This window comes from Zingiber officinale, chromosome 8A (genome assembly GCF_018446385.1).
Source record: "Zingiber officinale cultivar Zhangliang chromosome 8A, Zo_v1.1, whole genome shotgun sequence".
In the NCBI taxonomy this organism is placed as follows: domain Eukaryota; kingdom Viridiplantae; phylum Streptophyta; class Magnoliopsida; order Zingiberales; family Zingiberaceae; genus Zingiber; species Zingiber officinale.
The window spans coordinates 120752574-120770027 of NC_056000.1; the positions used below are offsets into that span (position 1 = coordinate 120752574).

The 17454-nt window shown below is 44.4% G+C and overlaps 5 non-coding genes and 2 pseudogenes across 5 annotated transcripts; all 7 read right to left on the minus strand.

Annotated features, from left to right (window-relative positions):
- Nucleotides 1–8861: 8861 nt before the first annotated feature.
- On the minus strand, nt 8862–8980 carry LOC122012933. Its single transcript, XR_006120373.1, has one exon. It is a non-coding gene; the product is annotated as a 5S ribosomal RNA (ribosomal RNA).
- A 296-nt stretch (nt 8981–9276) lies between these two features.
- Nucleotides 9277–9394, minus strand: LOC122012979 (annotated as a pseudogene).
- Nucleotides 9395–9735: 341 nt separating this feature from the next.
- Nucleotides 9736–9854, minus strand: LOC122012922. The gene has a single exon (XR_006120362.1). It is a non-coding gene; the product is annotated as a 5S ribosomal RNA (ribosomal RNA).
- A 296-nt stretch (nt 9855–10150) lies between these two features.
- Nucleotides 10151–10269, minus strand: LOC122012943 (annotated as a pseudogene).
- Nucleotides 10270–10579: 310 nt separating this feature from the next.
- On the minus strand, nt 10580–10698 carry LOC122012926. The gene has a single exon (XR_006120366.1). It is a non-coding gene; the product is annotated as a 5S ribosomal RNA (ribosomal RNA).
- Nucleotides 10699–11008: 310 nt separating this feature from the next.
- Nucleotides 11009–11127, minus strand: LOC122012918. The gene has a single exon (XR_006120359.1). It is a non-coding gene; the product is annotated as a 5S ribosomal RNA (ribosomal RNA).
- A 293-nt stretch (nt 11128–11420) lies between these two features.
- LOC122012930 lies at nt 11421–11539 on the minus strand. The gene has a single exon (XR_006120370.1). It is a non-coding gene; the product is annotated as a 5S ribosomal RNA (ribosomal RNA).
- Between the last annotated feature and the right edge of the window lie 5915 nt (nt 11540–17454).

Here is a 17454-nt window from a genome sequence, read left to right on the forward strand (position 1 = left end):
ACGGCCCTGCTGGGTTCAACTGGTTACTAGCATTATCCCTTACACCATAGGTCTCGGGTTCGATTCCCGCGTAAGCTATTTTGCGACTTATTTGTTTTTGCTACTTTCGGTACTCCAAAAATTATGTAAAAATATCCTAAAAATCTAGAGAAATCGTAGGATATTTCTAAAATAAATTCGGGAATTTTTCGGGCTTTATAATCCCCCATACCTTATAAAAAGGTCGTCCTCGAACTTAAAACAATTTTGGGTACTTCTGTCTCATGCTGGCCTCTATCTCCCAAGTCGCCTCTGCTGCTGTGTGATTTTGCCAGCTGACTTTGACTAATGGTACTTCCTTGTTCCGTAATTTCTTTACTGCTCGGTCTATTATCTGAATAGGTCGACTATCATAGCTGAGATCATCACGGACTTGTACCAACTGGGGCTCAATCACCTGGGTGGCGTCTGGAATATGCTTCTTCAGCATGGAGACATGAAATACGTTGTGGACAGCTGACATCTCCTGAGGTAGCTCTAGCTCATATGCTACGTTGCCCACTCTCTTCGTGATAAGGTATGACCCCACATATCTGGGAGCTAGCTTACCCTTCTTCCCAAAGCGCATGACTCCCTTCATGGGAGCTACTCTGAGGAAAACTGTATCCCCAACTGAAAACTCTAGGGTCTCAGCTGTATCAAGATAGCTCTTCCGACGGCCTGCGGTCTGTCTCTATCCTCCGCGAACTGCTGTATGGCCGTGGTATCTGCTACTAGATCTCTCAGCTCTAGTTCCTTCTGCTCACCACTCTCATACCGCAGATTGGAGATCTGCACCTCCACAGTGCCTCATAAGGTGTCATGCCGATAGTGGCTTGATAACTGTTGTTGTATGCAAATTCTGCTAGACTCAGATATTTGCACCAACTTCCCTTGAAATCTAGGGCACAAGCCCGGAGCATATCTTCGAGTACCTGATTTACTCGCTCCGTCTGACCATCTGTCTGAGGATGGAAGGCTGTGCTGAATTTTAACTGGGTGCCCATAGCTGTCTGTACACACTTCCAGAAGTGTGATGTAAATCTGCTGTCTCTGTCTGATATAATGGTTCGTGGGACTCCATGCAGCCTGACAATCTCCTTGAGATACAATTGAGCTAGCTGCTCCATGGAATAGGATATTCTGATAGCTAAGAAGTGGGCTGATTTAGTCAACCTGTCGACTATTACCCAGATAGCATCAAAACCATTCGTGGTTCTGGGTAATCCCACTATGAAGTCCATAGAGATATCCTCCCACTTCCATTCTGGAATCTGGATCGGCCGCAGAACTCCTCCTGGTCGCTGATGTTCTGCCTTAACCCTCTGACAGGTTAGACAGATGCTGACGTATCTGGCGATATCTCGCTTCATCCCAGGCCACCAAAATCGTTTCTTTAGATCCTGATACATTTTGGTGGAACCAGGATGCATCGCATAGGGAGTCCTGTGAGCCTCGTCTAGAATATGTTTTCGTAGTTCCTCCTGATCTGGAACACAAAGTCTGTCACCACAGTACACTACCCCACTGGCGGACACTCTGAACTCTCCATTTTCTGATTCTGCTAACCCCTGCTTGATTTTCTGGATTTCAGGATCTTGCTCCTGAGCTGTCTGGATATCATCAAGCAAGGTAGATGCTAAGGACATAGTGGAAAGCTGTCTGACTATAAGCTCGAGACTAAAGGCTGTAATCTCCTTCCTTAGGGGTGGTGACATAGCTGCTAAAGATAATAAGGTAGCACTGGACTTCCTGCTGAGTGCGTGCATCTGCTACCTTATTAGCTTTCCCTGGATGGTAGAGGATATCTATGTCATAATCCTTGACCAACTCTAACCATCTGCGCTGTCACATATTCAGATCCTTCTGAGTAAAGAAATACTTCAGACTTTGATGATCTGTATATACTCTGCACTGAGCTCCGTACAATAATATCTCCAAATCTTGAGAGCGAACACCACTGCTGCAAGCTCAAGGTCGTGAGTAGGATAGTTCCTCTCATAATCCTTGAGTTGTCTGGAGGCATAAGCGATCACCTTGCCCTGCTGCATCAGTACTGCTCCTAATCCCAATTTAGAGGCGTCACTGTAGATGTCGAAGCTGTCTGTGTTTTCTGGTATAGCTAAAATAGGAGCACTGGTCAATCTCCGTTTTAGTTCGCTGAAGCTGTTCTCGCAGTCCTCCTGTCTGTGTTTTCTGGTATAGCTAAAATAGGAGCACTGGTCAATCTCCGTTTTAGTTCGCTGAAGCTAATCCCAGAAAGCTTCTGATTTCACTAGCATTCCTGGGTCTCTTCCAGTTACTTACTGCTTCTATCTTGCTGGGATCTACCATAACACCATCCTTGGAGATGATGTGACTGAGAAAGGCTACCTGGTCTAGCCAAAATTCACATTTCGTGAATTTGGCGTACAGCTGGTTCTGCTGAAGGATCTGCAAAACTGTCTTCAGATGCTCTGCATGGTCCTCCTGAGTGCCTGAATAGATAAGAATGTCATCGATGAACACGATGACAAACTTGTCTAAGTATTCTCTGAATACTCTGTTCATGAGGTCCATGAAAGTAGCTGGAGCATTTGTCACGCCGAAAGGCATGACTACGAACTCATAATGTCCGTATCTAGTCCTGAAAGCTGTTTTAGGTATATCACCTTTCTTGACTCTAACCTGGTGATATCCTGATCTGAGGTCAATTTTAGAGAACACTGTGGCTCCCTTTAGCTGGTCAAACAGGTCATCTATCCTGGGGAGAGGGTACCTGTTTTTAATTGTGACCTGGTTCAAGGCACGGTAGTCTATGCATAGGCGCATGCTTCCATCCTTCTTCTTCACGAACAACACAGGTGCTCCCCATGGTGAGTGACTAGGGCGTATGAAACCCTTGTCAAGAAGCTCCTGTAATTGCTCCTGAAGTTCCTTCAGTTCTGCTGGAGCCATGCGGTACGGTGCCTTGGAAATTGGATTTGTGCCGGGAATGAGCTCTATCTCAAATTCAATCTCCCTGTCTGGTGCTAAGCCCGGTAGCTCTTCAGGGAAAACTGCTGGGTAGTCACAAACGACTCGAACCTCTGAAAGCTGTTGGTTCTTGTCCTGGCTGGTGTTGACTACATTTGCTAAAAATCCCATGCATCCTGAATCCATTAACTGCTGTGCTTTCAGTGCTGAGAGAAACTTCCTGGCTTTTCTCTTTGGTTTTCCTATGAACTCAAACTGTACTTCTTCAGGTTGGAATATGACCTTTTGTTTACGGCACTCTATAGAAGCGCCATTCGATAAATCCATTCCAAAGATGACATCGTAGTCATCATTTCTAGCACCATCGATCACCAAAAGTTCTCTGCGCTATAATGACCGCACCGCCCGAGCCGTAGATGTCATAATGTCTCCCGAGGGTAGTGTTGTCGAAACCGACTATTGAGTAACTCGAGGTGTTGCTAATTTCGTAAACGCCCGGATACATAAGAGTGGGTTGCCCAAAGATCGAATAAGATTGCATTATGTCAGAAATCTTGATCCGACCGTGACAACTGTCATGCATTTGCTACGCCCTCTCCGTCGGTGAGAAAACACGGCATTCGTGTTAGCTATGGGGCTTCTAATGCCCTGACCGATCCGTGGACCATCTAAGGCAGCATACATCTGGTGTAGCTACGGCTGAGCTCCATACTGTATCGGCTGAGGTTGAGGAAGACTATTCTTGTTCGGCAATCGCTAGCCATGTGCCCTTCCCGTCCACATTCAAACAACCTCGCACTTGCGGCAAACTCGGATGATGTTTCCACAAATAGCACACTTGGGATGTCTGGAATGTTTTCCACCGGTCCTCCTTTTGGGTCACTGCTTGCCTTCCCTTCCAGTTGGAGCTATGTCCCTGTTGTTTCTGCTGAGTACCGAGCCCGCTTGTCCCTTGGGCTCTGTGGAAACCTGCTTCACTGGGTGATCTGTGCTGATAGGTGATCGAGCACTACTCACTAGCTCCTCCGTGGTTTGTGGCCTATGAACGCCACCGCCCACATTCATTGCGATCTCGGTCCAGCATCTTCAAGATCAATCGCACCTGCCCTTCTCTCGAGCCGACTAGTTCGGACATGACGGCCAACCGTTGAATTTCTTCACGGCCTCGAATCGATAGGTTGCCACGAAACTCAGTAAACTCGCCATAGTGTCGGTTCGTGACTTGCATGTGAAAGAATTCAAGAATTCTTTCTCAAGTTGTCCCATGTCATCCGACGATCGCCACTTCGATTTAATCCGCCCCACCACATGCGCGGCCTCCGTTAAATGTATGAGGCACACTTCACCTTTTCGTGCTCCGGCCTAGAAGCTCCATCGTGCTTTCCAGGTGTTTTAAACCATGCTTGAGCATTCCATGGTTCACCGGTGCCCGAGAAGTTCTCGCTTAATTCTCGCCATCGGATAAGGTAAGCTTCTCTTAGCCACCGCCATCGGGCTACTGACCGGTATCAGAGCTAGTACAACCTCTGTGATTACTGGAGTCGTGAGATTCAGTACTGGAGTGAGTAGTCTGCTGGTTAGCCTTTAAGGAGGCTATCTCCTGCTCGCCTAACTCATGTAGCCGAGCCACTAGTGTCAGAAGGTCCGGGAGGCATCAATCGCTCGCATCATGTCAGCTCACCAGATGCTTTCTTAGCCGGACGCCCTCGTACCATTTTCTAAATAGCAGAGAACACATATATATATAACTAGGCTATCATGTTATAGTTAACTACTGGTAACATGTTAAATACTATTACTGTAAACATGAATTAATTAACTACCAACATGAGAGCAAACATGAAGCACATATAACTGATATGAAAGTTGAAAACAAAACTGGGTGAGAGATGTTCTTACTTGGAAGCTGTAGGCACAATGTTGATGTGTGTATAGGAAGTAAGGAACTTGCTCTGATACCACTCTGTAACAACCCGACTCCTGGGTACTAAGCTGTGAGCCGGATCGCTACCTTAAATACTGAAGCTACTGTGCCGTACTGTGTGGAAAACTGGGTAAAATAAAAATTTCACTAACTGACTCTGTTGATCTGACAACTGATACACCCATGCTGTTATAAGGAAGGATTCAGGGCCCTTTCCGGTTGGTGTACATGTGCTAAGGAGGATACTTGACCTCCCATCTGAGCTAGGAACTCAAATCTAACTTCCCAGCTAGCTATTGATCGATCCACGGATCGATCAAACTTACCGCGATTCTGTACCCCGCTGGATCGGTCTGCGGATCGATCCAGCAGAGGCTGGATCGGTCGACAGACCGATCCAGGTGTGTCTGGATCGGTCTGTAGACCGACCCAGGCACCTGGAAACGCTGGGTTGCCTTCTGTTCGATGCTGGGTCGGTCGGCTGACCGATCCAGGGAGATACAGTAGGCTACTGTATCCATCTGGATCGGTCGGCTGACCGATCCAGGAGAAGGAATGGCACTGGATCGGTCTGCTGACCGATCCAGGTTCTGATAATCTGAAACGAAATCAGAATCCCTGATTTCCAGCACTGATTCGTGCCAAAACCTCACACTACCACTATCTAATGCATAATAAACATTCTAGCAACATGTAGTAACAATTCTAAACTTAAGCTAAAGCAAGGTTTACTGGTTCACGGCATTTTAACAACTTAAAGTGCATGAAGGTATGAATTTCTAAAAGTTCTAATTGCTTAAAACATAAAACTAAACCAAATAACTGAAAAGTGCTAAGGTAAATGTTAAATCCCCAGAGGGTCTTTTATTCCAGTTCCTTCCACACACATCCTCATCTGCATTGACCTCCAGCCTCCACAGCTAATCCATTTTCCTTTTTCCTGTATCTGCAGTATAAGGAAAATAGTATCTGTAAGCTTTAAGCTTAGTAAGAAACCATCTACCTCACAAAAACATGCAACGATGCATTTCATGACTTTTAAAACATGCTATTTGAAAACTGAACTGAGCATGGCAACATGGCATGGCATACAAAAGCATAAACTGGAACTGAAACATGGCATAGCATATAGATTGAACATGCTTTAAACTGAACATGGCATACTTATAAGCTGAGCATGAAACTGAACTAGTCATGCATATATCTAAATCTGTACATGAACTCAAATCATGTAAAGTGAACCTGAACTGAACTGAAAGCTAAATTAGTGTTCTCATCACTGGTTCAAATTTGAAAACTATACATATAATAGATGAAAATACTAAACATGCTGCTGGGGCCCTGGCAACTGTACCTACTGTGCGCGCATCCCTACGAGACCCGGGATTGCAAGTTTCGAATCCAGCAGGGTTACTAGGTTATCTGAACCTAGGGATGACTGTGGGAGTCCAGCCCATGGATATCTGATCCAAGTACAGTGCCAACTGAATAAAAGTAAAATACTGAATACTGTTTTATTTTACTTTACTGTTCTAGGTTATCTGAACCTAGAGCTAGGTTATCTGAACCTAGAGGCTACTGTGAGAGCCCGCCCAATGGATATCTGATCCATATAGCTATAATAACTGATAATAAGCTGAATAAAATGTTTCTAATACATTTTACATGCTGTTAGGATGCCTACTGGTGCATCCTTCTGAACTGGGCATTCTATCGAATGCTTGGTGTGCACTAAAAGCACACCCTAAAACTGAAAACTGTAGAACTACTGAACCAACGCCAAAACTAACAAGCGAGAGCAATTATACTGCAGGTGAGGGGTTTCTTATCTCAATCGCAAGGTTTTCTTACGATTCTATCCGCTAGGTTTTCCGGAAAACTGCTCCGTTCGATGAACCGCTTACGTCCTCGCGTTCCTCTCGCGGAGAAGAACCTTTTTCGTGTTGGAGTCGTCGCTGGAAGATGTTCCCTTGCCCCTTGGCTTGGTGTGCCGCGCGTGAGGAAGAGGAGAAGAAGAGAGGTGCGGCGGTTTTAGGTTTTGGGTGAGGAAAAGCTACAGTGAGAAAATAATCTAAAACTTCTCACTTAAATCCTTATTTATATTTACTAATTAATTCATCCAAAAATCAATTATAAATATAATTGATTCCCTCTTCTTTCAGCACGGCCCTGTTGGGTTCAACTGGTTACTAGCATTATCCCTTACACCATAGGTCTCGGGTTCGATTCCCGCCAAAGCTATTTTGCGACTTATTTGTTTTTGCTACTTCCGGTACTCCAAAAATTATGTAAAAATATCCTAAAAATCTAGAGAAATTGTAGGATATTTCTAAAATAAATTTGGGAATTTTTCAGGCTTTACAGAAACCTACCATTCCTTAGCTAGGTTTTTAAGTGGCCTAAAGCATGAAAAACCTAAGTAAGTTTCATGGCAAAAGTTACTAAGAAACATGTATACAAATTGGTTCATGAATAAGCTAGGACCCCTTGTGGTCATACATGTTATATGTCATGCAACTAATTTTTCTACACCCTAATTAAGCATGAGGGCATTAACCAACTTTCATATCTAAATAGCACAGAGGTCTTGAGCATATTAAAATTTTGTTTAAGCTTTTCTAAGCCATCCATCTCATCATGGCCGAAAAACCCTAAGAAGGAGTTCATGAAATTCTAGCAATATTCAAGCATACAAATCCTTTAAGATCTTTGTATTCTATCACATGAGCATGGTTATTTAAATTTCAAGGTCTTCCTAACCCTAAACCCTTTCTTGACCGAATCATATGAGTGGGTTTTCTCTTAGTTTCAAATATCTTCTAAGGAAGGAAAACTAATACATGATCCTTAATATTTCATAGGGAGAACCTTGTACTAGTTGGGTAAAACAATAGATTTTCCCTAGCCTCTTAAGAATATTTTTGGCTGAAATTCTAGGGTTCAGTACTTCTCTGATCAAGCATCATATAGGTATAAAAGTATGAAGAAGAACCCCTTTACATAGCATAGAAAAATCCATCATGTAGTGAAGACTAGTTTAAACACCATTAGATTTTGAAAGCTCTTCTTGGCCGAATTTTCTCAAACTTGTTTCTAGGTTTTAAAATCTTCTTAAAATACGAAAAGCACATAAAAGCCTTGTACCACAGGTGAGGGGAAAGCTTACATCCTTTTCGCTTGTGGATCTAAGGTATGGTGAAGAAGAAGTAGCCTCTTCTTCTAGTTCCTTTCCCTTGATTCCCTTGCTAAGTCCTCCTTGTATCTTAGGTTTTCTTAGGAGAAAACCTTGGCTTGGGGCCGAAAATGGAGGAGAGGGGAACTGAGGTGTCGGTGAGGGAGAGGAGAGAATGAGATAAATGAGAGAAAATAGAATTTTCCCTTTACATATTCTCTTTTATGTTAAGGGGGAAGAGGTAGCAAACTTAGTTTTTGCTTTCCTTCTCCCTTAGCCTTTTTTTTTCTATTTTATTTTTATTTTTATTTATTTATTTATCCTCATCATTCATGGTGAAATAAGGGGGAATGAATCCCCTTAATTCCTCTTTAAACATTTCGGCAAAATCAAAGAGGAAGAGGGAGAGGAAGGGAGGAAGGCAAGTTGCCTTTCTCTTGCTCTTTTCTTGTTTCCTTTTGGCTAGCTTTTACTCTCATCTTTATCATAAGTTTCCCTCCTTTGCTATCAACATATTATTCCTATCCCAACTGGTTATTACCCATTAATTCTATGAAATATAATATAAGAGGTTCAAGGTTCAATCCTTGACCTCTCCCTATTTTTATTTCTTTTTATTTCCTTTTTGGTTCAACTCATTTCCTATTATTTTCTAAGGTTAAATCTCACATTCATATATTTATCTTACAAGCTTAGTGGGTATTACATAAACAAGCCACGGAAAATAGACACACTGATACCACATTTTTATTAGAAACAACAATAACAATAATAATACTAAAATAATAAAAATAGGTGCAACACGAGGACTTCCCAGGGGGTCACCCATCCTAGTACTGCCCTTCCCCAAGCAAGCTTAACTTCGGAGTTCTGGTGGGATCCAGTGCATTAGTGCTGGTATGAACGCACCCGTCCTTTCTACCACACTCTCCCTATTTAAACTGCCAATGGTCCGCGAGTGAATCACACCTCCGCCGTCAACACCCTCCCTCACCTCGACGAAACAACCAGACAACAAAAATTGTAAAATTTAAAGTCAACTAAACAAACAACGGCAGCTTCCTGTGCAGTCACCACCGCCTTCCGGGAGAAGGGAACCCAAAAAAAGAGACAATTAACGAATAAACAACCCATAGAAAATAGACACACTGATACCACGTTTTCATTAAAAACAACTATAACAATAATAATACTAAAATAACAAAAATAGGTGCAACACGTTGACTTCCCAAGGGTCACCCATCCTAGTACTGCCCTCGCCCAAGCAAGATTAACTTTGGAGTTCTGATGGGATTCGGTGCATTAGTCCTAGTATGATCGCACTCGTCCTTTCTACCACGCTCTCCCTATTTAAACCGCCAACGACCCTCGTGCGAATCGACCCTCCGCCGTCAAACCCCTCCCTCCTCCCGACGAAACAACCAGACAACAAAAATTGAAAAATTAAAATGCAACTAAACAAACCACCGCAGCTTCCCGTGCGGTAACCACCGCTCTTCCCGTGCGGTCACCACCGCTCTTCCCGTGCGGTCACCACCGCCTTCCGGGTGAAAGGAGCCTAAAAAATAGATAATTAACGAATAAACAACCCACGAAAAATAGATACACTGATACCACGTTTTTTTTTAAAACAACAATAACAATAATAATACTAAAATAACAGAAATATGTGCAACACGAGGACTTACCACGGGGTCACCCATCCTAGTACTGCCCTCGCCCAAGCAAGCTTAAATTCGGAGTTCTGATGGGATCCGGTGCATTAGTGCTGGTATGATCGCACCCAACCTTTCTACCACACTCTCCCAATTTAAACCGCCAACGACCCTCGCGCGAATCGACCCTCCGCCGTCAAACCCCTCCCTCCCCCCGACGAAACAACCAAACAACAAAAATCGAAAAATTAAAAGTCAACTAAACAAACCACCGCAGCTTGTCGTGTGGTCACCACCGCCTTCCGGGGGAAGGGAACCCAAAAAATGAGACAATTAACAAATAAATAACTTACGGAAACTAGACACACTGAAACCACATTTTTATTAAAAACAACAATAACAATAATAATACTAAAATAGGAAAAATAGGCGCAACACGAGGACTTCCCAAGGAGTCACCCATCCTAGTATTGCTCTCGCCCAAGCACACTTAACTTCGGAATTCTGATGGGATCCAATGCATTAGTGCTGGTATGATCTCACCCATCCTTTCTACCACACTCTCCCTATTTAAACCGCCAACGGCCCTCGCGTGAATCAACCTTCCGCCGTCAAACTCCTCTCTCCCCCGACGAAACCACCAGATAAAAAAAATCAAAAAATTAAAAGTCAACTAAACAAACCATCGCAGCTTCCCGTGAGGTCACCGCCGCCTTCCCGAACGCGAACGCGAACGAAGGGAACCCCAAACAAGAGACAATTAACGAATAAACAACCCACGGAAAATAGAGACACGCGGATAACACGCTTTTATTAAAAACAACAATAGCAATAATAATACTAGAATAACAAAAATAGGTGCAACACGAGGACTTCCCAGGGGGACACCAATCCTAGTACTGCTCTCGCCCAAGCACGCTTGACTTTGGAGTTCTGATGGGATCCGATGCATTAGTGCTGGTATAATCGCACCCATCCTCTCTACCACACTCTCCCTATTTAAACTGCCAACGGCCCTCCCTCGCGCGAATCGACCCTCCGCCGCCAAACCCCTCCCTCCCCCCGACGAAACAACCCGACAACAAAAATTGAAAAAATTAAAAGCCAACTAAACAAACCACCGCAGCTTCCCGTGCGGTCACCGCCGCCTTCCCGGACGCGGACGAAGGGAACCCCAAACAAGAGACAATTAACGAATAAACAACCCACGGAAAATAGAGACACGCGGATACCACGTTTTTATTAAAAACAACAATAGCAATAATAATACTAAAATAACAAAAATAGGTGCAACCCGAGGACTTCCCAGGGGGTCATCCATCCTAGTACTGCTCTCACCCAAGCACACTTAACTTCAGACTTCTGATGGGATCCGGTGCATTTGTGCTGGTATGATCGCACCCATCCTTTCCACCACACTCTCCCTATTTAAACCGCCAACGGCCCTCGCGTGAATCAACCTTCCGCTGTCAAACTCCTCCCTCCCCCGACAAAACCACCAGATAAAAAAATCAAAAAATTAAAAGTCAACTAAACAAACCACCGCAGCTTCCCGTGCGGTCACCACCGCCTTCCAGGGGATGGGAACCCAAAAAAATAGACAATTAACGATTAAACAACCCACGGAAAATTGACACACTGATACCACGTTTTTATTAAAAACAACAATAATAATAATAATACTAAAATAACAAAATAGGTGCAACACGAGGACTTCCCAAGGGGTCACCCATATTAGTACTGCTCTCGCCCAAGCACGCTTTACTTCGGAGTTCTGATGGTATCCAGTGCATTAGTGCTGGTATGATCACACTCATCCTTTCTACCACACTCTCCCTATTTAAACCGCCAACGGCCCTCGCGCGAATCGACCCTTCGCCATCAAACCCCTCCCTCCCCCCGACGAAACAACCAGACAACAAAAATCGAAAAATTAAAAGTCAACTAAACAAACCACCGCAGCTTCCCGTGCAGTCACCACTGCCTTCTGGGGGAAGGGAACCTAAAAAAAGATACAATTAACGAATAAACAACCCACAGAAAATAGACACACTGATACCTTGTTTTTATTAAAAACAACTGATATGGGTTAGGTTTAGTGGGTCCCTGGTGAGAAAGGGAAAGGAGATAGCAGAATTAAGAAGTAAGTCAATATCGACCAAGATATACCTTAATGGGAATAAGCTAATATTGACCGATATATACCTCAAAGGAGGTTGGCCGACATCGATCGATACATATCTCAAGAGAAGTAAGCCAATATCAGCTGAGACATACCTTAGGGGAAAGCAGGTTAATATCTACCGATATATACCTTAATTTGGATAGGCCAATATCGACCAAGACATACCTTAGGGGAAGGCAGGTTAATATCGACCGATATATACCTTAATTAGAGTAAACCTATATCGACCAAGATATACCTTAAGGGGAGTAAGCCAATATCGACCGATATATACCTTAATTAGGGTAGGCCAATATCGGCCAAGACATACCTTAGGGGAAGGCAGGTTAATATCGACCGATATATACCTTAATTAGAGTAAACCAATATCGACCAAGATATATCTTAAGGGGAGTAAACCAATATCGACCGATATATACCTCAAAGGAGGTTGACCGATATCGATCGATACATACCTCAAGAGAAGTAGGCTATGTAACGACCCACCTTCTACTGCTAGGCTGCAAGGCGGACCGCTACAGTTTCTTTGCTAACTGCAGCTAAATTTCTAATGCGGAAAAACTGGGCTGAATAAAAATTTTACTAAACTATCGTAGTTGCCTCTGTTAACTCTGTGAGAGTGAGATTTCATGTCCCACTACCTTCTAGATATTCATAGCTAGGCTGAGGAGGCAAAATTGGAGCTTTGGAACGGTCCGTGGAACGATCCATTGACCCCCACGCGAACACTGGCTGGATCGGTCTGGGGACCGATCCAGTATAGGCTGGATCGGTCGGCAGACCGATCCAGGAACCTGCAGAATCCTGGGTTCGCTACTGTCCCGTGATGGATCGGTCGGCAGACCGATCCAGGTATGTCTGGATCGGTCGGCTGACCGATCCAGGCACCTGGAATACCTGGGATCGCTACTGTATCGCGCTGGATCGGTCGGCTGACCTGTATCTCACTGGATCGGTCGGCTGACCGATCCAGTGGCACAGCTCAGACCCTGATCGGTCTGGAGACCGATCAGAGTCTGATTTCACCCGGAAGTTCTGATTTCAGCACTTTGGCGTGCCAAAACCTCACACAGCAGTTCTAAATCAATTGAAGCTACTTCTAACATGCATTAACAAACATTCCCATAATGACTACTAACAATCTAACTCATTCTTTCATAGTTTAGTACGTTCCAAAACTAAAGGTGCATAAAAATGAAAGTATTAAACCATAAACTGTAAAGTGCTAAGGTAAACATGCTAAAGAGTCTAATGTTCATCCTGCTAAGTCCCCTAAGGACCTTTGATTCCAGTTCCACACACACACACCATCTTCGCATTGTCCTCCAGCCTCCTCTGCTAGTCCATTTTCCTTTTACCTGTATCTGCAGTATAAGGAAAATAGTATCTGTAAGCTAAAAAGCTTAGTAAGAAACCATCTACCTCACTAAATCATGCATACGATGCAAATATGCTTTTAAAACATGCTTTTGGAAAACATACTGAATATGCAAGCATGGCATGGCATAGTATCATACAAACATGGCATAGCATAAGCTGAAACATAGAGTTAACATGGAAAATTACACTGAAGCATAATGCTGAGCTAAGCTAAACTCTACTGAAGCTGCAATCAAACTCAACTGGTATAACTGATTTTTTTGAGTCTTGAAAACTAATACATAGTAAGTGAAAATACTAAACATGCTGCTGTAGGGCCCTGGCAACTGTACTTGCTGTGCGCGCATCCCAACTAGACCCGGGGTTGCAAGTTCCGAATTTAGCAGGGTTTACTAGGTTATCTGAACCTAGGGACGACTGTGGGAGTCCAACCCAATGGATATCTAATCCAGTACAGTGCCGCTGCTGAAAGTAAAATACTGATATGCTAGTTAGCTGAATCTAGGTTATCTGAACCTAGAACTAGGTTGTCTGAACCTAGAGGCGACTGTGGGAGCCCACCCATTTGGACATCTAGTCCCGTATAAGCTAGAATAAACTGATTTACTGATCTAAATGCTTCTAATGCATTTATCTACGCTGTTTAAAATGCCTAAGTTGCATTTTATCTGGTCTAGTCATTTTATCGAACACTTGGTGTGCCTAAACCCTCCTTTCCCTTAGGGAAATCACCTCTAGGCACCCAACAGCGTCTATGACCTCCAACTGAAGGAGAATAAACGTGTTCGGCCCATCTAAAGGTGCTAACTAAATCCCTAAATCTGAGAGGAGGGTTAAAACACCCTACATGTCAACAAAATCTGCATATTACTAATCTAATGCATAGAAAGTCCAAACGGAGCTATTATACTGCAGGTGAGGGGTTTCTTACCTCCTATTCGTAATTTCTTACGATTCTATTCGCTAGAACTCCGGTGGAGATGACCTTCTTGACGAACCGCTCACGTCTTTGCGTTCCTCTCGCGGAGAAGAACCTTCTCCGTGTTGGAGTCGTCGCCGGAAGGTGCTCCCTTGAGCCCTTGGGGCTTGGTGTGCCGAGAGAGAAAGGGGAGGAAGAAGGTGTCGGCGTTGAGGGTTTGGAGAGGGAAAAGTTGCGTGAGGTGAGGAGGTGCCGAACCGATTACTAAACCCAAACCCTACTCAAGTTTATATTTATATTAAGTGGTTTAATGAACCCAACTCTAATATAAATATATTTGGTTCTCCTTTCTTTCAGCACAGCCCTGCTGGGTCAACTGGTTATTGGCCTTGTCCACTAAACCATAGGTCTCGGTTCGATTCCCGCCTAGGCCGTTTTATGCTTATATTTATTTTTGCTACTTCCGCTACTCGGAAAATTCCGGAAAAATATCTAAAAATTCCAGAAAAATCGTAGAATAATTCTAATGCAAGTTTGAGAATTTTCGAGCGTTACAATCCCCCATACCTTATAAAAAGTTCATCCTCGAACTTAGAACAATTTTGGGTACTTCTGTCTCATGCTGGCTTCTGTCTCCCAAGTTGCCTCTTCTGCTGTGTGATTGTACCAAATAACTTTGACTAATGGTACTTCCTTGTTCCGCAATTTCTTAACTGCTCGGTCTATTATCTGAATAGGCCGACTATCATAGCTGAGGTCTTCGCGGATCTGTACCGACTGGGGCTCAATCACCTGGGTGGCATCTGGGGTATGCTTCTTCAGCATAGAGACATGAAATACATTGTGGACAGCTGACATCTCCTGGGGTAGCTCTAGCTCATATGCTACCTTGCCCACTCTTCGACTGATACGGTATGGTCCCACATATCTGGGACTTAGCTTGCCCTTCTTCCCAAAACGCATTACTCCCCTCATGGGAGCTACTCTGAGGAACACTGAATCCCCAACTGAAAACTCTAGGGGTCTGCACCGCGTATCAGCATAGCTCTTCTGGCGGCTCTGAGCTGTCTCTATCCTCTGGCGGATCTGCTGTATAGCTGCTGTGGTATCTGCTACTAGATCTGTCTGAAGCTCTAGTTCCTTCTGTTCACCACTCTCATACCAGCAGATTGGAGATCTACACCTCCGCCCATAGAGAGCTTCGTAAGGTGCCATGCCGATAGTGGCCTGATAGCTGTTGTTGTATGCAAACTCTGCTAAGCTCAGATATTTACACCAACTTCCCTTAAAGTCTAGGGCACAAGCTCGGAGCATATCTTCGAGTACCTGATTTACTCGCTCCGTCTGTCCATCTGTCTGAGGATGGAATGCTGTGCTGAACTTTAGCTTTGTACCCAATGCTGACTGTACACACTCCCAGAAGTGTGATGTGAATCTGCTGTCTCTGTCTGAAATGATGGTTCGTGGGACTCCATGTAGTCTGACGATCTCCTGGAGATACAACTGAGCTAGCTTCTCCATGGAGTAGGATATCTTGATAGCTAAAAAGTGGGCTGATTTGGTCAACCTGTCGACTATTACCCAGATGGCATCGAAACCATTCGTGGTTCTGGGCAGTCCCACTATAAAATCCATAGAGATATCCTCCCACTTCCATTCTGGAATCTGTATAGGCTGCAAGACTCCTCCTGGTCGCTGATGTTCCGCCTTGACCCTCTGACAGGTGAGGCAGACGCTAACATATCTGGCGATGTCTCGCTTCATCCCAGGCCACCAAAAATGTTTCTTCACGTCTTGGTACATTTTGGTGGAACCTGGATGCATCGCATAGGGAGTCTTGTGAGCCTCATCTAAAATCTGTCTCCGTAGCTCCTCCTGACTTGGAACACAGAGTCTGTCTCCAAAATACAGCACCCCGCTATCGGACACCCTGAACTCTCTACTTTCTGATTCTGCTAGTCCTTGCTTGATTTTCTGAATTTCAGGGTCCTGTCCCTGAGCTGACTGAATGTCACTAAGCAAGGTAGACCCTAAGGTCATAGTAGAGAGCTGTCCAACAATAAGCTCGAGACCGAACTCTACGATCTCCTTCTGTAGGGGCGGTGACATAGCTGTAAGAGATAACAAGGTAGCGCTGGATTTTCTGCTGAGTGCATCTGCTACCTTGTTGGCTTTCCCTGGGTGGTAGAGGATGTCTATGTCGTAATCTTTGACCAGCTCTAGCCACCTGCGCTGTCGCATATTCAGATCCTTCTGAGTGAAGAAGTACTTCAGACTCTGATGATCTGTATATACTCTGCACTGAGCTCCATATAAGTAATGTCTCCAAATCTTGAGAGCGAACACTACTGCTGCAAGTTCGAGGTCATGAGTAGGGTAGTTCTTCTCATAATCCTTGAGTTGTCTGGAGGCATAGGCGATCACCTTGCCATTTTGCATCAGTACTGCTCCTAGTCCCAACTTAGAGGCATCACTGTAGATGTCAAAGCTGGTGTCGTCTGTAGAGCCAAAACGGAGCACCGTCAACCTCCTTTTAGCTCACAAGCTTCTCAGCTCCGTCCACCGAAATTTCCTGTTCTTCCCGGTAAGAGCTGCTGGGGAGGCTATCCTAGAGAAGTCCTCTACAAACTTCCTGTAATATCCTCGCTAATCCCGTAAAGCTCCGATTTCACCATGCTTTAGGTCTCTTCCAGCTATTTACCGCTTCTATCTTGTGGATCTACCATAACACCATCCTGGAGATGATGTGACCGAGAAAGGCTATCGGTCTAGCCAAAATTCACATTTCGTGAATTTGGCGTACAACTGGTTGAAGGATCTGCAAAACTGTCTTCGGATGCTCTGCATGGTCCTCCCGAGTACTTGAATAGATAAGGATGTTATCTATGAACACGATGACAAACTTGTCCAAGTATTCCCTGAATACTGCTCATGAGGTCCATGAATGTAGCCGGAGCATTGGTCACACCAAAGGGCATGACTACGAACTCGTAGTGTCCGTATCTGGTCCTGAATGCCGTCTTAGGTACATCCCTTCCTTGACTTTCACCGATGATAACCCGATCTGAGATCTATCTTAGAGAACACCGCTGCTCCCTTTAACTGGTCATCGATTCTGGAAGAGGATACCTATTCTTGATCGTGACTGATTCAGGGATCTGTATCCATACACGCATGCTTCCATCCTTCTTCTTCACGAACAATACAGGCGCTCCCCATGGTGAGTGACTCGGGCGTATGAAACCC